Raw genomic sequence first — 22,405 nt, forward strand, 5'->3', positions numbered from 1 at the left:
AAGTGCCTCCCCAATTTTTTTTTTTTTTAAGATTTTATTTATTTATTTGAGAGAGAGAATGAGAGACAGCACAAGAGGGAAGAGGGTCAGAGGGAGAAGCAGACTCCTTGCTGAGCAGGGAGCCCGATGTGGGACTCGATCCCGGGACTCCGGGATCATGACCCGAGCCGAAGGCAGTCGCTTAACCAACTGAGCCACCCAGGCGCCCGCCTCCCAAAATTTTAAAGAAAGAAAACCTTATATCTGTACAAAAATAAGGGTTGATATGATAAAGGGATGGAATATGACTGTAAAGATGAAAATTATAAAAAATTTTATAAAAGGAATTGATAAGAAGTTGTTTGAATAAAGAAAGAAGATTTAAAAAGAAAAAGAATAAAAAAAGGGAGAGAATGTGATCAGGCAGGAGAGTAGAACAAAACCATACACTAGAGATTTAGGGTATATTTTGATCTGTTAGAAGAAACTAGCTCAAAATTTTAAAGAGAGAACAACTTATATATATATGCCAAAAATATGGGTATCTACTAGGAAAGGATAGAAAAGGACTCTAAAAATGAAAAATAAAAACGTTTTTTAAAAAAGGGATTGATAAGATGTTGGTTGAAAAAGGGAAAAAGAAAAATTCAAAAAAAAAAAACAGTTAAGAAAAAATTAACTTTGCAAGACTAAAGAATCATGGTAAAAAAGCCATGAATTCTATGTGCAGTATTCCCCTAGCGCTGGAGTTCTGCCGTTCTCATTGATCGGTAAACTTGGTCTTGGCTGGCTGTTCTCGCTGATCTTCTGGGGGAGGGGCCTGTTGCTGTGGTTCCCAAATGTCTTTGCCGGAGATGGAATTGCCCCACCCTTGCCAGTCCAGGCTAAGTAATCTGCTCGGGTTTGCGCTCGGGAGCCTTTGTTCCCTGCAAGCTTTCTGTACAGCTTTGGAGGCCGAGAGTGAAAATGGCGGCCTCCCAATCTCCGCCCCAGAGGAGCCAAGAACTCGGGGCCCTGCTCCTCAGTGAGCCCCCAGAGAAAAGCAGTCAATCACTCCCTTCTCCCCGGTCTCTAGCCACACTCCATGCTCACCTGGCCTGTGACTGAGCGTTCCTATCTCTGGCACCCGACCTCGTGTAGAGTCTCCAAACCCAGTAGATCCCTGTGGTGCGCTCCCGCACTGCTCCTCCTGGGGGAGGAAGGTGAGTCTCCCCGGATCTGCTGCTTGTTGGGTCCTTGCTGGAAGAGCAGTGGCCCAACTGTGCTATGGATCACAGTTTATGGCAACCCCGAGCTGAGAGCCTGCTCCTCGGCTCCGTCTCTGCAGCCGGCTTCCCCACTCTGATATCTGGGAGCTCTGCCACACTCAGGCACACCCGGTCTTTCTGTGACCCTGAGGGTCCTGAGACCACACTGTCCTGCGAGGGTTCCACCCCCAGCTTAGCCACCAGAGCGACGTCCCTCAGCGGAGCCGACCTCTAAAAGTTCCGATTTTGTGCTCTGTTGCTCTATCACTTGCTAGAAGCGGCGGACGGAGGCCCCTCCCCCACCATGTATCCTCCCAAGTATCGCCTGGGATTCACTTCTCTGCACGTCCTACCTTCCAGAAAGTGGTCGCTTTTCTGTTCAGAGAGTTGCTGCTATTCTTTTCTTCGATCTCCTGTTGAGTTCGTAGGTGTTCAGATTGGTTTGATCCCTATCCAGCTGAATCCCTGAGACCAGACTACATCCAGGTCTCCTACTCCTCTGCCATCTTGCTCCGCCCCCCCAAATATCATTTTTATATTAATCTTTATGCTAGTTTTTGCCAAAAAAATCTGAAAAAGAATTTGAAAATATATTTAAATATGTTTATTTTTTTCCTCTACAACTTTTGCTTTCTTACCTTGATGAAATAAGTCCTTTACAGGACTTAGGTTCTACATAAATATCCTAAGTTTTTGTTTACTAATGTTTTATTGTTTAATTTTTATACACTTTGGTCTTGTTAAAAAGAAAATTGCAGACCCCAAATAGTGCCACTTAGACTGAGTTCCCAAGCCAGGGCTTTATATCTAATCTAATTGCAGTTTCAATGTCCCCAGAAAGGTAGTCTTAACCAGTTGGTCAGGAATATTTCAATCAGTACCAATGAGTCTCCCACATGGGCTTCTCTATCCCCTGAAGAAAGATGAGGTAATCTACGTGAAAAACCCACCTGCCTTTCCCTCTACAAGAAAGTGACCTTGCTTTTGCTCTTGCTAATAACTTTCTTGTCCCACTCTCCTTCTATAAAAATTTTCCATTTTGTACAACCCCTTGGAGCACCCTTTTACTTGTTAGATGGGATGCTGTCAGATTCATGAATTATTTAATAAAACCAATTAGATCTTCAAGTTTACTTGTTAACTTTTTGTTATTTAACAGATTTGGTGGCAGTTATGGGATCCAAACAATCTTCCAGCAGCATTTGGGGACAATGAGAAACATAGGTGTGGTACCTATGAACCCTTTGAGTTCACTTTCTCATGGTTTCTAAAGACTTTGGGTAACTTCCTCTCATTTCTGAGCCTTGCTCTTTGTTTGTGCTTGATCTGATCTAATTGGCTTTCCTTTATAGGATGGGTCAGCTTGAGCTGACAGATGGTTTTGCCTAAAGCCCAGTTGAGCTGGCAGTTTTGTCCAGAGCCCAACTGAGCTGGTAGGAGGTTTTGCCAAGTCCCTAGCATTTCGGAATACAATTCCCCAAGTGGAAAACTTCAGCAAGCTTCCATGAGAATTGATGGTGGTATGCAGAGGGTCTTCTTGTGGCCAGAATGCAGTAACATCTTTTGGTTACTGCCAAAGCATTAAGATGCATCTGTTTTTCTTGTTTTGTGTAGATAAAGGCTATTGATAGTGGGGATCTTGGAGGTCAGGAAGCCACAAAAAATGGTGGGCTGTTAGAGCACTCACCACCTCAAGAAGACTCCCATGATAGGGTAACTTGCTCACAGAATGGGTTAGATTGATACTAGGTCATCTGCCAGTCTCAAGAAAACAATGAGATACACTGTACAACATGCACAACCCCTAATCCCACAGCACATCCCCTTTAAGTATTAATACAGTTCCAAGAAATCCAAAGGCTTAGCTAATGAGATCCTTAAATTCTAGAGTCAAGCATGCCACCCAGGTACACCTGTTTATTTTATGTCTAAGAACTACAGTCCTGAAAGTTGCAGATATCTTGAAAGATAGAAAAATTTTACTAAAAATAATCTAGAATTACAGTGGCCATCATTGGGAACATCACAGTTAGCAATCATCCCCCAAGTATATGACCCACTGATATATGCATCTGAAGAGTCTCTCTGAGTAAGGGACAGGCAGGGCTAGGTAGGGAGAGATACGTAGGGGGCAACATAGAGACAGGTAGTTGAGTCCCTAGAGGAATGTCACTCTGCTTGCCTCAAGGACTTGTCAGTGGGCTACAAGTAGTAAGGAAATGTAATAATTTTTCTTCTGCCTTTGTTTCCCACATCACATCTACCAGAAAAACTCAGATCCAACTTTTATAACTAGTCTGTTCCTTATCTATTCAGTTCCCATCAGGGAGTGCTTTGCCCACAGGACCTTTTACCTGAGTTAAAAGATAAGCTGGGATGAAGAACTTAATCAATTAGAAAGTTTGTGGTCAAAATAGAGGTGGTTGAAGTTCTCTTTTGTTGTGGAAAAAATAAAAATCAGACCGGTGAGAGACCAAGTGATACTTGGAGAAATAGGAGAAGTCGGATTTATTTTACACCAGTGGACCCAGATGAGCTCATGGTTGAAGTTCTGGGCCCCAGGCAATGGTGTTATAGGGCTTTTATAGGGGACTGCAGGCAGTCAGGTTCCAAGGGCTATTCAGACGGCTGGTAGGTGGGTTTAAACTGGGGGAGGGGGGCTGCTTTAGGCAGGGACAGTAGTGCCAGGAGCAGGTGGCGGGAAGCCTGTTTACAGAAGCAGAAACAGCTGGTTATCTCTTGCTCCCAGTAGGGCTTCTGATTATCTCTAGCTTATTGTTCGTAACTTCCCATCTTCTGGGGTCTCCTGGCCTGGGCCTGCTCTGGGTAATTTTCCTCTTCACTTTCACTGCCACAAGGCTGATGCCCTAACAGTTAAAAACAAAGAAACCCATTAAAAATATCTCCCACTTGGGGTGTACTTTCTACTCTCTCCAGTGATTGAGGCACCCATTTCACTGGACAAATTAAAGAGCCTTAACAAAAACCCTACAAGCTTCCTGGAATTTTATCAGTATACAATCTTCTGCTGATCCCTTGTTGTCCCATGTTAGTATGACAACTACTGTAAGTCTCTAATGTCTTATGCTCCAGCCTGTCATCTACAGATTAAATGAAGCTTCCTGGATCCTAATTCAAAGGAACCCACTGGTCACAGTGTAGAGTTTAGTGACTGGGTTTTTAAAAACATCATCAGAGGAAAACAGCCCTGGAACCCCACTGAAAGGGACCTTACCAAGTGCTCCTGACCACAGACAGTGCTACAAAACTAAAAGATATTATGCCTTGATTATGCATCACACAGCTAAGGATGGCTCCATCTGACACCTGATCCTTTCCAGATGCCTCTAAATCAAATTGACAAGGAAGAGAAGTAAGCTGACATAGAGGTAGACTGTTTCCATCTAAGACCACAGATCAAGGCTTCATACTTTACCGGAATGTAAAACTCTTCTTTTCCTTTCCTTTCCTCTGGCATTGGCCTGGAAAGATAATGCCCTCAATCTGTATCTCCCAGGCTATTGGGAAGATAGCCTATTTTATTTTAGGCCAGGAGAAAAATCTAACTCTGCCTCTAACTTTTCACAAAAAAATAAGACATCACATTAGTTGACTCCCCTAAACTTACATTGTTGAGTTAAACAGGACCCACCAAGAGGCTTTTGTGATTCAGGATTCACTGCTTTTGGCAGGTTATTACTTCCCTGGCTAGGGATAAATGTAAATGAGGTTATGACCAAGAACTTCTCCTTATTTCTTAAAATTATTACAAAATATGCTGTTAAAGCAATAGGGACCCAAAAAGATCTTTAGGCTTTCTGGCCAAACTTGTCCTTGATAATTGAATAGCTCTTGATCATCTTTTAGCTGAGCAAAGGGGTGTCTATGTTGTGTCCCATGGCACCTGCTGTGCTTGGATTAACACTTTGGGGAAGTTAAATTACAGAAGAACAAGCTGCTTGGCTTAAAGAGGTGACTTCTTCCAACGGATTTTCTTTGACTTACTTAATTTTGAATGGTTTGGGTCTTGAGCACCATGGCTCTAAAGTGCACTCCAAATATTGAGAATTATCCTGCTTATAGTAATCAATATAATTTCCCTGGTTCATTGTCTTTTCTCAAAAACTTTCAATGTATGTTTGCCATTGTTAACCACCAAGCACATGATCTTAAGACTGGAACATCTAAGGAATGAAGAAAATATCCAATTTAAAGGATGTGAACTGGAAGCCATGACCTGTGACTATCACATAAGTTAAAAAAAATGTCATGACCTGGGGCGCCTGGGTGGCTCAGTCCTTAAGCGTCTACCTTCTGCACAGGTCATGATCCCAGGGTCCTGGGATTGAGCCCCGCATTGGGCTCCCTGCTCCACGGGAAGCCTGCTTCTCCCTCTCCCACTCCCCCTCCTTGTGTTCCCTCTCTCGCTGTCTCTCTCTCTCTCTCTGTCAAATAAATAAAATCTTTTTTTTTTTTTTTAAAGTCATGACCTATAAGTACCACACAAAGGAACAACAAAAACTGTGAACTTCAGAACAATAGCTGGAAGTGGCACTAATGCCTTAAATTTTGATCATGTCTCACGAACTGAGAGTCTGATCAAAAGGGGGGAATTGTTAAAAAGAAAATTACAAACCCAAAATGGTGTCACTTACACTAATTCCCAAGTTGTGGCTTAATACATAATGGAATTGCAGTTTCAACCTCCCCTAGAAATTTCATCCTAACTGGTTCATCAGGACTTTTTAGATCAATGCCAGATGAGTTTGGCAGGTGGGGCCTCTCCATCCCCCAAAGAAAAATAAAGTCCTCTGCATGAAAAGACACCTTGCCTTTCCCCCTAAGGGAAGGTGGCCTCACCCAGAACAATTCTTTTGCTAATAACTTATCTGCCCTATCCTCTTTCTATAAAAACCTTCCATTACAACTCCTCAGAGTGCCTCTCTATTTGTTAGCTGGATTACTGCCTGATTCATGAATCATTTAATAAAGCCAATTTGATCTTCAAATTTACTCCATTGAAGTTTTGTTATTCAAGTCTTTATTCCAGCTGGAATTTATTTTTGCATATCATGTGAGATAGCATTCCCATTTATTTTCTTTCAGGTAGATTGTCAATTTTGCTAGCACAATTTATTAAATAATTCATTTTCCAATTATTAAATTTAGTACTGATTAAAAATGTATTAAACTCTTATATTCTGCAAATCTTTTTTGTTCTTCTATTTACCCATTCTTATGCAAATACCATAATTTGTATAGCTGATGTGAAAAGCTGGGGTTCAGGAGTGAACCATCAAGAAAGAATTCTTGAGATTTTTTGGTGCAAAAAGGGTGGTTTTATTAAAGCCTGGGGGCAGTACCCATGGGCAGAAAGAACTGCACTGAAGTCATGAGGAATAGCTGATTATATGCTTTTTTTTTTCAAGATCACTGATGTGGTTTTGGGATATCGGTGAGGTGAGGTCCGTAGCTGACAACCAAGAAGGAAGTCTTGAGACACCTTTGGTGCAAATAGGTGGTTTATTAATGCACAAGGACAGGACCTATGGGCAGAAAGAGCTGCACTGCAGTTGTGAGGGGTGACTGAATATATACTATGGGGTTGGGGGAGGTAAGGGAATGGGAGGTTTTTCGAAAGGATTTTCATAGGTTAAAGAAGATTCACAGGATAGCAGAGGCCTTGCCATTGTCAGGTTAAAGTTGTTTTTCCCTGTTAGGAAGGCATTAACATGAAGATGGTTGGGAGCTTCCTACAGGAACATATTACATTTTGCCCCCTTCAAGTATCTGTCAGCGGGCTGCAGACTATAAGGACATTTAATTGTATCTACATTTCTTTCTGGAAGCTAGGCCATTGATAGAAATGCTTTGTTCTTGTAAATTGCTAAGACATTTGTAAACTGAGGGAGACTCATGTCTTGGTAGGATTGTGATCTCCACAAGTTAACTATTTGTTTTTCCTTTCCTTAGCTTTAGGGCAGCTAGGAGTGCTGAGGAATGTCATATACATCCTATGGGGCAGGGGAGGGGTTGTGGGGTGTCAGCTTCTGCTTTGTCCTCAGCTTGCCTTCTGTTCCCTCATCAATCACTACTTTTATTTTTTTAATTTTTTCCTTTTTTTAAACTTAATATATAATGTATTATTGGTTTCAGAGGTATAGGTCTGTGATTCATCAATCTTATATAATACCCAGGGCTCATTATATCACATGCCCTCCTTAATGTCCACCATCCAGTTACCCCATCCCTTCCCCCTTCCCCTCAAGCAACCCTCAGTTCATTTCCTATGATTAAGAGTCTCTTATGGTTTGTCTCTCTCTCTCTGGTTTCATCTTTTTTATTTTTTCCTCTCTTCCCCTATGATCCTCTGTTTTGTTTCTTAAATTCCATATATCAATGAGATCATATAATAATTGTCTTTCTCTGATTGACTTATTTTGCTTAGCATAATACCCTCTAGTTCCATCCATGTCATTGCAAATGGCAAGATTTCATTTTTGATGGCTGAGTAATATTCCATTATATATATATATATATATATAATCACCTCTTCCTTACCCATTCATCTGTTGATGAACATTGGGGCTCTTTCCATAGTTTGGATCTTGTGGAGATTGCTGCTATAAACATTAGGGGGCAGGTGCCCCTTCAGATCACTACATTTGTATCTTTAGGGTATATACCCAGTGGTGCAATTGCTGGGTCATAAGGTAGCTCTATTTTCAACTTTTTGAGGAACCTCCACACTATTTTCCAGAGTGGCTGTACCAGCTTGCATTCCCACCAACAGTATAAGAGGGTTCCCCGTTCTCCTCAGCCTTACAAACATCTGTCATTTCCTGGCTTGTTAATTTGAGTCATTCTGACTGGTGCGAGGTGGTATCTCATTGTATTTTTGATTTGTATTTCCCTGATGCCAAGTGATGTGGAGAATTTTTTCGTGTCTGTTGGCCATTTGTATAGTTTCTTTGGAGAAATGTCTGTCCATGTCTTCTGCCCATTTCTTGACTGGATTATTTAGTTTTTGGGTGTTGAGTTTGAGAAGTTCTTTATAGATCTTAGATACTAGCCCTTTATCTGATATGTCATTTGCAAATATCTTCTCTCATTCTGTCAGATGTCTTCATTTTGTCGACTTTTTCCTTTGCTGTGCAAAAGCTTTTTTCCTGGTGAAGTCCCATTAGTTCATAGTTCATTTTTGCCTCTTTTTCTGCTCTAATCTTTATTATTTCTCTTCTCCTGCTGGGTCTAGGCTTTATTTGCTGTTTTTTTTCTCCAGCTCCTTTAGGAATAAGGTTAAATTGTCTATTTGAGACCTTTCTGGTTTCCTGAGAAACAATTGTATTGCTATGTACTTCCCTCTTAGGACTGCCTTTGCTGTATTCCAAAGGTTTTGAACAGTTGTGTTTTCATTTTCATTTGTTTCCATGAATTTTTAAAATTCTTCTTTAATTTCCTGGTTGACCCATTCATTCTTTAGTAGGATGCTCTTTATTCTCCAAGTGTTTGAGTTCCTTCCAAATTTCCTCTTGTGATTGAGTTCAAGCTCAAAGCATTGTGATCCAAAAATATGCAGGGAATGATCCTAATCTTTTAGTACCAGTTGAGACCTGATTTGTGACCCAGTATGTGGTCTATTCTGGTAAATGTTCCATGTGCACTTGAGAAGCATGTGTATTCTGTTGCTTTGGGATGAAATGTTCTGAATATATCTGTGAAGTCCATCTGGTCCAGTGTGTCATTCAAGCCCTTATTTCCTTGCTGATCTTCTGTTTAGATGATCTACTCATTGCCATGAGTGGGGTATTGAAGTCCCCTACTATTATTGTATTATTATCAATGTGTTTCTTTAAAGTTGTTATATTTTTTAAAGATTTTATTTATTTATTTGACAGAGAGAGACACAGCAAGAGCAGGAACACAAGCAGGGGGAGTGGGAGAGGGAGAAGCAGGCTCCCCATGGAGCAGGGAGCCGATGTGGGGCTCTATCCCAGGACCCTGGGATCATGACCTGAGCTGAAGGCAGATGCTTAATGACTGAGCCACCCAGGTGCCCCAATTTTGTTATTAATTCCTTCATATAATTTGCTGCTCCCATGTTAGGGGCAAAATTTTTATAGTTGTTAGATCTTGTTGGGTAGACCCTTTAATTATGATATAGTGTCATTCCTCATCTCTTATTACAGTCTTTGGTTTGAAATCTAATTTGTCTGATATAAGGATTACCATCCCAGCTTTCTTTGATGTCCAGTAGCATGATAAATGGTTTTCCACCCCCTCACTTTAAATCTGGAGGTCTTTGGGTCTAACATGGGTCTCTTGCAGGCAGCATATCAATGGGTCTTGCTTTTTTATCTGATCTAATACCCTATGTCTTTTGATTGGGGGTATTTAGGCCATTTACATTCAGAGTAACTATTGAAAAGTATGAATTTAGTGCCATTGTATTACTTATAAATTGACTGTTACTGTATATTGTCTCTGTTCCTTTCTGGTCAATGTAACTTACGGGCTTTTTCTTTGCTCAGAAGACCCCTTTTAATATTTCTTGTAGGGCTGGTTTGGTGACCACAAATTCTTTTGTTTCTGCCTGTCCTGGAAGCTTTTTATCTCTCTTCGATTTTGAATGACATCCTAGCTGGATAAAGTATACTTGGCTGCATATTTTTTTATTTAGCACCTGAATATATGTATCATGCTAATCCTTTCTAACATGCCAGGTCTCTAGATAGGTCTGCTGCCAATCTAATGTTTCTACCCTTGTAAGTTGCAGATCTCTTTTTCTGAGCTGCTTTCAGGATTTTCTCTTAGTCTCTGAGATTTGTAAGTTTCACTATTATATGTCTGGGTGTTGACCTATTTTTATTGATTTTTTTTTTTTTTTTAAAGATTTTATTTATTTATTTGAGACAGAGAGAATGAGAGAGAGAGAGAGCACATGAGAGGGGGGAGGGTCAGAGGGAGAAGCAGGCTCCCCGCCGAGCAGGGAGCCTGATGCGGGACTCGATCCAGGGACTCCAGGATCATCACCTGAGCCAAAGGCAGTCGCTTAACCAACTGAGCCACCCAGGCGCCCCCTATTTTTATTGATTTTGAAGGAGGTTCTCTGTGCCTTCTGGATTTTGATGCCTGTTTCCTTCCCCACATTGGGGAAGTTCTCTGCTATAATTTGCTTCAATATACCTTCTGCGTCTCCCTCTCTTTTCTCTTCTTATGGGATCCCAATTATTCTAATATTATTTCACTTTATGATATCACTTATCTCTTGAATTCTCCCCTCATGATTCAGTAGTTGCTTATCTCTCTTTTTCTCAGCTTCTTTATTCTCCATCATTTGGTATTCTATATCACTAATTCTCTCTTCTGTTTCAATTATCCTAGCAGTAGAGCATCCATTTTTGATTGCATCTCATTAATAGCCTTTTTTATTTTGACTTGATTAGATTTTAGTTCTTTTATTTCTCCAGAAAGAGATTTTCTAGTGTCTTCTATGTTTTATTCAAGCCCAGCTAGTATCTTTGTAATCATTATTCTGAACTTTAGTTCTGACATCTTACTTATGTCCATACTGATTAGGTCCCTTGCAGTCAGTACTGGCTCTTGTTTTCTTTTTTGAGGTGAATTTTTCCATCTTGTGATTCTGTCAGAGAAGAATAGATGAACGAGAGAACAAAATACTAGGATGGCAACAATGATCCCAGGGAAATATACACTAAACAAATCACTAGAGACCTGAAACTGGAACAACAACAAAAAAAGAAACAGAAAGAGAATATAATCATACAAGTGAGCAGAATAGAGCAATACACTGGATTCTGTATATTTTGGTCTATTTTTTAGAAAACCAGGTTCCAAAATTGTAGAGATGGAAAAATTTATACATGTACAAAAATAAAATTAAATACAATGAAAGGATAGAATGTAACTGTAAAAATGAAAATGGAAAGATAAGAGAAGACAAAAGAGAAAAAATAAAAACCCTAACAACAAAAAGGAAGGTATATAAACAGACATGTGAATAGAACATAGCAATACACTGTCTTCTGATTGTATTTTGGTCAGTTTGTTAGAAGAAATGCATCTCAAAATTGTAAAGAAAGAAAAACTTCTATATACAAAAATAAAATTAAATATACTGAAAGGATAGAATGTGACTGCAAAGATGAAAATTAAAAAAGATGCTAACAGGTATATACCTAAATCTCATTAAAATGGTAAATTTGTTTTAAGTATATTTTACTGCAATAAAAAACCATTTTATCCTCCTTTTAAAAAAAGATGTTAACAAAACAAAACAAAAAACAAAATGAAACAAAAAAAAAGGAAGAAGAAGAACAACAACAGCAAAAAAGAGAATATGATCAGACAGGTGAAGAGAATAGAGCCATACACCAGATTTTGGGTGTATTTTGGTTTGTTAGAAGAAACTGCATCCCAAACGTGTAAAGAAAGAAAAATTTATATATATACAAAAATAAGATTAAATACAATGAAAGGATAGAATGTAACTTTAAAAATGAAAATTAAAAAAGGTTTAAAAAGAGTTGATAAAATAAGAAATTGGGGGGCACCTAGGTGGCTCAGTCAGTTAAATGTCTGCCTTCAGCTTAGGTCATGATCCCAGGATCCTGGGATCAAGCCCCGCATCAGGCTCCCTGCTCCTCAGGAAGTCTGCTTCTCCTTCTCCATCTGCCCCTCCCCCAGCTCATGCGCTCTCTCTCTCTCTCAAATAAATAAATAAATCTTTAAAAAAATAAGAAATTGGTTGAAAAAGGAAAGAATAATATTATAAAAAATTAAAGTTGAATGACTAAAGAATCATGGGAGCAAAGGCCAGAATCCTATGTGCTGTATTCTAGTGCTGGAGTTTTGCCATTCTCATTGATTGGTAAACTTGGTCTTGGCTGGATGTTCTTGTTGATCTTCTGGGCAAGCTGCCTGTTGCATTGATTCTCAAGTGTTTTTGCCCCAGGTGGAATTGTACCACCCTTGGCAGGGAGCCAGGCTAAATAATCTGCCCTGGTTTGCTCTATGTGGCTTTTGTTCTCTGAAGGCTTTCCATGCAGCTTTAGAGGATGAGAATGAAAATGGCAGCCCCCCAATCTCTGGCCCCCGAGCCAAAACTTGGGGCCCCACTTCTCAGTGCGCCCTCAGAGAAAAGCAATCAATCACTTCTGTCTCCCTGGTCTCTGGCCACACTGTGCTCACCCAGCCTGTGACAAGCATTTCTATCTCAGGCACCCAACCCTTATTGGAGTCTCCAAACCCTGCAGACTCCTGTGAATCTTGGGGTGGGGGGCAGTAGAGATAAAGGAAGTTTCTAAAGGAATTTTCATATGTTGAAGAAGACTTACAGGACCCTGGAGGTCAGGCTAATGTCAAATTAAGGTTGCCTTTTGCCTCTAGCAAAATATTAACATTGAGGCAGTTGAGTTCATGGAGGAAGGTCACCCTGCTTGTCCCAAGTACTTGTCAATGGACTGTAAGTTGTAAGGAAGTTTAATTTTTTCTATATTTCTTTTGCCTTTGTTCTCTACATCATAGCTCAAGAATTCTTGAGATGTTTTCAGTGCAAAAAAAGGTGTTTTTATTAAAGCATGGAGACAGGACCCATGGGCAGAAAGAGCCGTACAAGGAATATGAGGAGCGATTGATTCTATACTTTTAAACTGGTTGTGGTGAGGGTAGAGACAAAGGAAATTTCCAAAAGAATTTTCATATATTAAAGAAGACTTACAGGATCCTGGAGGCCTGGCTATTGTCAGGCTAAGGTTGTTTTTTGCCTCTAGCAAAGCATTAATGTTAAGACAGTTGGCAGTTCCTGGAGGAATGTCAGACTCTGCCTGTCTCAAGTACTTGTCAGTGGGCTGCAAGTTGTAAGGAAATGTAATTTAATCTACATTTCCTTTTGCCTTTGTTCTTCACATTAGCTGTGACAAGTCTTTGCTAATATCAGAGCTCTGCTAAGAAGTGTAGGAACTCAGACCTGGGACATCCTGAGAACCTCAAGCCTCTGTACTCCCCTGAAAGACTCTGGGACTATAAAATTGGTCTCATTATGGCTTAATTGGGAAAGGTACATCCTGTTTCTGGGGGAAAGATTATTCATCAGAAGTGTTGCAGGACCAGGCCAGCTTACTGGCAGGAAGTGGTAGATGATACTTGGGAGTGGATATTAAGTGTGCTTGACTGGTGCCAGGGTAGGTGGGCTATAGAACTAGAAAATATAGTTAATTCATGGATACACTCTTCCATGATTCCAAATTTAACATCCTGACAAGGTGGTCTAGAGCCAGTCTTACTCTGCTGCCGCTGGGATGGCCTTCACAGCTTGTAAAAAATGATGTCCTAGAAGCAGCATTTCTCAATCCAATCACTGTGCTATTTTGAGCTGACTTCTTGTGTTGGAGAAGGGGGAGCACTGTTGAATGCACTGTAAGATGTTTAACAACATCCCTAGACTCTGCCCAGTAGATGCCAGTAGCATCTCCCCAGTTGTGATAATCAAAAATTTCTGCAGACTATTGAATGTCCCCTAGGAGAAGGGGAACTCATTCCCAATCAAGAACCACTGTTTCAGAGGAAAAGAAAGATGTCCTTTCTTCCCATGGAAGATAAAGATGCTCTGTGGAGCTTCTGGCAAGTCCCACTAAGAGATCCACAGTGCAGACTCCTAAGGATCTGGAGCAAGATTGTGTTGTTTGCAATAGAGAGCTGCTGACTATCTGAAGGCCAGCCCCTGTCACAGCATACTCAGTTGTAGCAGAGATTAAGCACCAGCTCTTGAGATGTCGAGTGACTATGATGGCAGAGCCACTCACCATGAACTAGGTATTGCCAGACCCACCAAATCTTAAAGTTGCATAAGCAGCAACCCATTGTTTATTAGAAATGGACATTTGATATCAGACCTGAGCAGATTCAGAAGGCATCAGCTTCATGAATAGATTCTCAACACTTTCCTCTGTTATCTCAACATCTCTCCTGTTCACTCTTATCACCTTGTGAGGAGTTCCCTATGACCAGCTGATGGAGGAGGAAAGATGTGAGTTAGGATAGATTTGCAGCCTGTGTGTTCCTTATGTTGGTGAGATCTAGTCACAGGATATTTCCATATCACTGGGATGGTGCAAGACTGTACTGAGGTTAAGAACTCTCAATGAGCAGGGATCTGAGCAGTACATCTGGTCATCATCTCTGTGTGGAGGCAAAAGTGGCCTGAGTTGAGGATATACGTAGACTTCTGGGCAGGAGAAAATGCACCACTCGTTGACCAATGTCCTGGAGGAGCAAGATTAAATACCGGAAATGTGGAGATCTGGGGCAGAGCAATGTGGATGGACCTATGGAGATGGGAATAAAGTGTGTGGACCTCTGTGTCTCCCACCAATGCCCACCATAAAGGATTCACAACAGGAAGCACTGAACAGCCAGGACAATGAAATAACTCTTCATTTGAGCAAAGCCAGCCTCTCTCTTTAGCCAACAGTGTTTACATGGGCCCAACGGCATAGGTTCCCCCTCACAAATACTGACTGTTGAACAACTAATCTTTCACCAGCAGAGAATGATGCTGGCCCTTTGATTATGGTACCATCCCTTGATGAAACCAACTGAACACAGAGTAGCTGGCTGCTTAGATTGTAGTCCATTTGGAAAGAGTAACAATTGCCTTTCCTGTCTGTGGTGCCTTGGCCAGCACCAGTCTGAGGTCCATGGAGTTAGCATCATGGGATCAGGCATAATATTACCTTTCACCAAGGGAGCACTTTATAGCAAAGGAGGTGGGAAAATGTGCTCAAGAATGGTCACATTCTATAACACTTGACCCAGAAAACACTGACTTGATGGAACATACAATGAACTCTAGAAGTTTCACCTAAGATGCCAGCTTAAAGATGACAACCTATAGTTTTCAGGGGCTGTCCCTTAAATTTTAAACTAATGGCCATCATATGGTGCTACACCTTTGTCAGGAAGAGTATAGGAGACTGGGGGAAGTGAGAAGTAGGTGTGACCCCACTCATCATTTCTCCCTGTGACATACCTGGGGAATTCTTGTTTGTTGCTCACATCTCTGTCCACTTCAGACTGCCAGACCAGAGTTCCTAGTGCCCAGGGGAGGAACACTTCTGACAAGGACTCAGTAAGAGTACAATTAAATTTAAAGTTATTGTTATTGCCTGGTCAGTTTTGCCTCTTCATGCCCGTGGAAGAGCAGCCAAAAAGGAATGATTATGTTGCCAAGGGTAATTAGACTGATTACCCTGATAAGAGAGTGGGTGCCACATAGTGGGGGCAGGGAGGAGTATGTCTAGAGCTTGGAAGACTCACTGGAACTCCTCTTGGTGCCTCCATTTCTGATATTAACCATAAATGGGCAATAACCACACCTGACAAGCGCAAGACACTTCAGGAATGAAGTCTGTGTTACCGTGTCTGGCGAGCACCCTAGAACAGCAGACACACTGAACAAAGTTAAGGGACATGTAAGGAGAAACAGAAGAGAGAAATGAATGTACATTAAGGCCTCAGGACCAATGACAGCTTTGGGGACTATAGTTTGTCCTATTAAACCACCTGTGTAAGATTTTCTTTTTTATGTTTTAAAAATTGGCACTGACCTTGAAGAAGTGAAAAGACAGGGTAGATTTAACTTGGGGGTCAAATGGAGCTGAGTGGGGCCAAGGGGGCTGTAGTGGACACTGTGGCCCTGATGTATCGTGTGCTTCCAACATCACCCAAATACCAGGATATGCATCAGTGGGTCTGAGTTTGGAAAGCTGCTCTGCTGGTACTAGTGGCAGGCTTGGAGTGCCCAGAATTTATACTCCTTTGGCAACTCTCAACTAGTGACTGGCAGAAGTGTAAACATCCTGCCCTCCAACATGAACATCCCAAAGCATGTACTTGTTGGTTGGCAACCTAGGGAGCTTCCTGAGTGTAATCTGAAACCAGCCCTGGGACAAAGGGCAGGGAGACAGTGAGGAAAGAGGCAGGCCACTCCATGTTGGTAGGTGGCGGGTTTAATGAGCAAGGGAACTTACATACTTGTCTTGCGCAGCAGCAAGATGATTAGATCCCTGCATTTACCAGCCAGATCTTAATATATAGAGGCCTTAGGTGGGTTCATTTACTATGTTTTCCAGATGTTCTCAACACTACAGCACTATTTCAAGGCTGTGTCCTTGGGCAGCATCTGGGAGTGGGGAAGGGCAAGCAGAACCCACGTTCTAAGGTCCGGGGCAGAGGTGAGGAGTCTCCAACTGTCAGGGTCTAGCTCACAGGTCATCCTGCAATCACATCTTCTCAATGACCTCCCTTAATAGTGCTTTGCAGGATTTCTTGGAGATTCTTTGTGGGATGTTCATTTATGGCCCTCGATGAAGCTGGCTTAGCTCACACTCTCTCCCTCTCCTTCCTTGAATCACACCCACTTTTCTGCTGGGAGTCCCCTCATCTACCAGGGAAACCACTTATATTCAAATTCTCATTTCAGATCTGCTCCCAGGGGTGCCCAAAAGATACTGACATACAAAGAAAACCTAAGAAAACTAACCAGAAACTGTTGAACTAATGAAAGGTTGGTAATGTGATCACTATATGCATACACACACACACACACACACACACACACACACGTACACACATGTATAAAATATACATATATAATCAATGACTTTTTCTGCTGCTAGGACTAAAGAAAAAAGCTAAAAAATATAAAAAAGGAAAGAAGATCCCTTTCAAGACAACAAAAATTAAAAATAAAAAAATTTCACAAAATACGTTCATATCAATATGAAAAAATTACTAGAGAAAGAAAATTTTACAAAATATAAATATGTACAATTATATTCCATATTTCTGGAAATGAAGATTTAATGTAAATAATCAAGAATATAAAAATTATTCTATATACTGTAATACAATTTAAACAAAATTATGATTTCTTTAATTTTGAAAAATATTCTAAAATTCATATGAAAAAATAATTTTTTAAACTAAATAAAAATCAACTTATAAAACAAAAATAAGGGAAGCAAGTATCTTATTCTTTTTTATTTTTAAGCTTTTTATTTATTTGTCAGAGAGAGAGAGAGATCAAGAGCATGAGCACAAGCAGAGGGATTGGCAGACAGAGGGAGAAGCAGGCTCCCCACTGAGCAAGGAGCCCGATGCAGGACTTGATCCCAGGACCCTGGGATCATGACCTGAGCCAGAGGCAGACGTTTAACCAACTGAGCCACCCAGGTGTCCCAAGCATCTTATTCTTATCTGAAGATTGGCATTGTCATAGATAAGTAGCTTAGTGCAAGAGAACGTATGTATTCATATTCAGAAAGAATGAAGGTAGAATCTCAAATTACTGGGAAATAATGTGTTACTTGATTAATGTTTGGAAAATTGGAAAAAAATTAATTTGGACCCCTATTTTATACTATATATGATTATGGATGCATTTAAGATTTAAATTGCAAATGTCTTTAGAGATAGATGAATGCCTTCTTAATCTCTTTCTCTTTTTAAAAGATTTTATTTTTAAGTTATCTTTAAAAAAAATTTTATTGTTATGTTAATCACCATATATTACATCATTAGTTTTGATGTAGTGTTCCATGATTCATTGTTTGTGCATAACACCCCTTGCTCCATGCAGAACGTGCCCTCTTTAATACCCATCACCAGGCTAACACATCCTCCAACCCCTTCCCCTCTAGAACCCTGAGTTTGTTTGTCAGAGTCCATCATCTCTCATGGTTCATCTCCCCCTCCGATTTCCCCACCTTCATTCTTCCCCTCCTGCTATCTTCTTCTTCTTTTTTTTCTTAACATATATTGCATTATTTGTTTCAGAGGTACAGATCTGTGATTCAACAGTCTTGCACAATTCACAGCACTCACCATAGCACATACCCTCCACAGTGTCTATCACCCAGCCACCTCATCCCTCCCACCACCCCCCACTCCAGAAACCCTTAGTTTGTTTCCTGAGATTAAGAATTCCTCATATCAGTGAAGTCACATGATACATGTCTTTCTCTGATTGACTTATTTTGCTCAGCATAACACCCTCCAGTTCCATCCACGTTGTTGCAAATGGCAAGATCTCATTCCTTTTGATGGCTGCATAATATTCCATTGTATATATACACCACATCTTCTTTATCCATTCATCTGTTGATGGACATCTTGGCTCTTTCCATAGTTTGGCTAATGTAGACATTGCTGCTATAAACATCAGGGTGCATGTACCCCTTCGGATCCTTACATTTGTATCTTTGGGGTAAATACCCAGTAGTGCAATAGCTGGATCATATGATAGCTCTATTTTCAACTTTTTGAGGAACATCCACAGTGTTTTCCAGAGTGGCTGCACCAGCTTGCATTCCCACCAACAGTGTAGGAGGGTTCCCCTTTCTCTGCATCCCCGCCAACATCTGTCATTTCCTGACTTGTTAATTTTAGCCATTCTGACTGGTGTGAGGTGGTATCTCATTGAGGTTTTCATTTGGATTTCCCTGGTGCCGTGCGATGCTGAGCACTTTTTCATGTGTCTGTTGGCCATTTGGATGTCTTCTTTGGAAAAATGTCTGTTCATGTCTTCTGCCCATTTCTTGATTGGATTCTTTGTTCTTTTGGTGTTGAGTTTGAGAAGTTCTTTATAGATTTTGGATATTAGCCCTTTATCTGATACGTCACTTGCAAATATCTTCTCCCATTCTGTCGATTGTCTTTTGGTTTTGTTGACTGTTTCTTTTGCTGTGCAAAAGCTTTTTATCTTGATGAAGTCCCAATAGTTCATTTTTGCCCTTGCTTCCCTTGCCTTTGGCGATGTTTCTAGGAAGAAGTTGTTGTGGCTGAGGTTGAAGAGGTTGCTGCCTGTGTTCTCCTTTAGGATTTTGATGGAGTCCTGTCTCACATTGAGGTCTTTCAACCATTTGGAGTCTATTTTTGTGTGCGGTGTAAGGAAATCATCCAGTTTCATTCTTCTGCATGTGGCTATCCAATTTTCCCAACACCATTTGTTGAAGAGACTATCCTTTTTCTATTGGACATTCTTTCCTGCTTTGTCAAAGATTAGTTGACCATAGAGCTAAGGGTCCATTTCTGAGCTCTCTGTTCTGTTCCATTGATCTATGTGTCTGTTTTTGTGCCAGTACCATACTGTCTTGATGATGACAGCTTTGTAATAGAGCTGGAAGTCCAGAATTGTGATGCCGCCAGCTTTGCTTTTCTTTTTCAACATTCCTTTGGCTATTGGGGCTCTTTTCTGGTTCCATGCAAATTTTAGGATTATTTGTTCCATTTCCTTGAAAAAAGTGGATGGTATTTTGATGGGGATTGCATTGAATGTGTAGATTGCTCTAGGTAGCATTGACATCTTCACAATATTTGTTCTTCCAATCCATGAGCATGGAACATTTTTCCATTTCTTTGTGTCTTCCTCAATTTCTTTCATGAGTATTTTATAGTTTTCTGAGTACAGATCCTTTGCTTCTTTGTTTAGATTTATTCCTAGGTCTCTTATGGTTTTGGGTGCAATTGTAAATGGGATCGACTCCTTAATTTCTCTTTTTCTGTCTTGTTGGTGTATAGGAATGCCACTGATTTCTGTGCATTGATTTTATATCCTGCCACTTTACTGAATTCCCGTATGAGTTCTAGCAGTTTTGGGGTGGAGTCTTTTGGGTTTTCCACATAAAGTATCATATCATCTGCAAACAGTGAGAGTTTGACTTCTTCTTTGCCGATTTGGATGCCTTTGATTTGTTTTTGTTGTCTGATTGCTCTGGCTAGGACTTCTAATACTATGTTGAATAGCAGTGGTGATAGTGGACATCCTTGCCGTGTTCCTGACCTTAGGAGGAAAGCTCTCAGTTTTTCCCCATTGAGAATGATATTCGCTGTGGGTTTTTCATAGGTGGCTTTTATGATATTGAGGTATGTACCCTCTATGCCTATACTCTGAAGAGTTTTGATCAAGAAAGGATGCTGTACTTTCCCAAATGCTTTTTCTGCATCTATTGAAAGGATCATATTGTTCTTGTTCTTTCTTTTATTAATATATTGTGTCTCATTAATTGATTTGTGGATGTTGAACCAACCTTGCAGACCAGGGATAAATCCACTTGGTCGTGGTGAATAATCCTTTTAATGTACTGTTGGATCCTATTGGCTAGTATTTTGGTGAGAATTTTTGCATCCATGTTCATCAAGGATATTGGTCTGTAATTCTCCTTTTTGATGGGGTCTTTGTCTGGTTTTGGGATCAAGGTAATGGTGGCCTCATAAAACGAGTTTGGAAGTTTTCCTTCCATTTCTATTTTTTGGAACAGTTTCAGAAGAATAGGTATTAATTCTTCTTTAAATGTTTGGTAGAATTCCCCTGGGAAGCCATCTGACCCTGGTCTTTTGTTTTTTGGGAGATTTTTGATGACTGCTTCAATTTCCTTAGTGGTTATAGGTCTGTTCAGGTTTTCTATTTCTTCCTGGTTCAGTTGTGGTAGTTGATACATCTCTAGGAATGCATTCATTTCTTCCAGGTTATCTAATTTGCTGGCATAGAGTTGCTCATAATATGTTCTTATAATTGTTTGTATTTCTTTGGTGTTGGTTGTGATCTCACCTCTTTCATTCATGATTTTGTTGATTTGTCATTTCTCTTTTCTTTTTTATAAGTCTGGCCAAGGGTTTATCAATCTTGTTAATTCTTTCAAAGAACCGGCTCCTAGTTTCGTTGATCTGTTCTACTGTTCTTTTGGTTTCTGTTTCATTGATTTCTGCTCTGATCTGTATTATTTCTCTTCTCCTGCTGGGTTTAGGCTTTATTTGCTGTTCTTTCTCCAGCTCCTTTAGGTGTAGGGTTAGGTTGTGTACTTGAGGCCTTTCTTGTTTCTTGAGAAAGGCTTGTATTGCTATATACTTGCCTCTTAGGACTGCCTTTGCTGCATCCCAAAGATTTGGAACAGTTGTGTTTTCATTTTCATTTGTTTCCATGAATTTTTTAAATTCTTCTTTAATTTCCTGGTTGGCCCATTCATTCTTTAGTAGTATGCTCTTTAGCCTCCATGTATTTGAGTTCTTTCCAACTTTCCTCTTGTGATTGAGTTCTAGTTTCAAAGCATTGTGGTCTGAAAATAGGCAGGGAATGATCCCAATCTTTTGGTACGGGTTGAGACCTGATTTATGACCTAGGGTGTGATCGATTCTGGAGAATGTTCCATGGGCACTCGAGAAGAATGTGTATTCTGCTGCTTTGGGCTGGAATGTTCTGAATATGTCTGTGAAGTCCATTTGGTCCAGTGTGTCATTTAAAGTCTTTATTTCCTTGTTGATCTTTTGCTTAGATGATCTGTCCATTTCAGTGAGGGGGGTGTTAAAGTCGCCCACTATTATTGTATTGTTCTCAATGTGTTTCTTTGCTTTTGTTATTAATTGCCTTATATAATTGGCTGCTCCCATGTTAGGGGTATAGATATTTACAATTGTTAGATCTTCTTGTTGGATAGACCCTTTAAGTAGGATATAGTGTCCTTCCGCATCTCTTATTACAGTCTTTGGTTTAAAATCTAATTTGTCTGATAGAAGGATTGCCATCCCAGCTTTCTTTTGGTGTCCATTAGCATGGTAAATGGTTTTCCACCCCCTCACTTTCAATCTGGGCGTGTCTTTGGGTCTAAAATGAGTCTCTTGCAGGCAGCATATCGATGGGTCTTGTTTTTTTATCCAATCTGATAGCCTGTGTCTTTTGATTGGGGCATTTAGCCCATTTACATTCAGGGTAACTATTGAAAGATAGGAATTTAGTGCCATTGTATTGCCTGTAAGGTGACTGTTACTGCATATTGTCTGTGTTCCTTTCTGGTCTATGTTGCTTTTAAGCTCTCTCTTTGCTTAGAGGACCCCTTTCAATATTTCTGGTAGGGCTGGTTTCATGTTTGAAAATTACTTTAGTTTTTGTTTTTCCTGGAAGCTTTTTATCTCTCCTTCTATTTTCAATGACAGCCTAGTTGGATATGGTATTCTTGGCTGCATATTTTTCTCATTTAGCACTGTGAATATATCCTGCCAGTCCTTTCTGGCCTGCCAGGTCTCTGTGGATAGGTCTGTTGCCAATCTAATGTTTCTACCATTGTAGGTTACAGATCTCTTCTCCCGAGCTGCTTTCAGGATTT

The sequence above is a fragment of the Halichoerus grypus genome, chromosome 10, assembly GCF_964656455.1.
Source record: "Halichoerus grypus chromosome 10, mHalGry1.hap1.1, whole genome shotgun sequence".
NCBI classification, from domain to species: Eukaryota; Metazoa; Chordata; class Mammalia; order Carnivora; family Phocidae; genus Halichoerus; species Halichoerus grypus.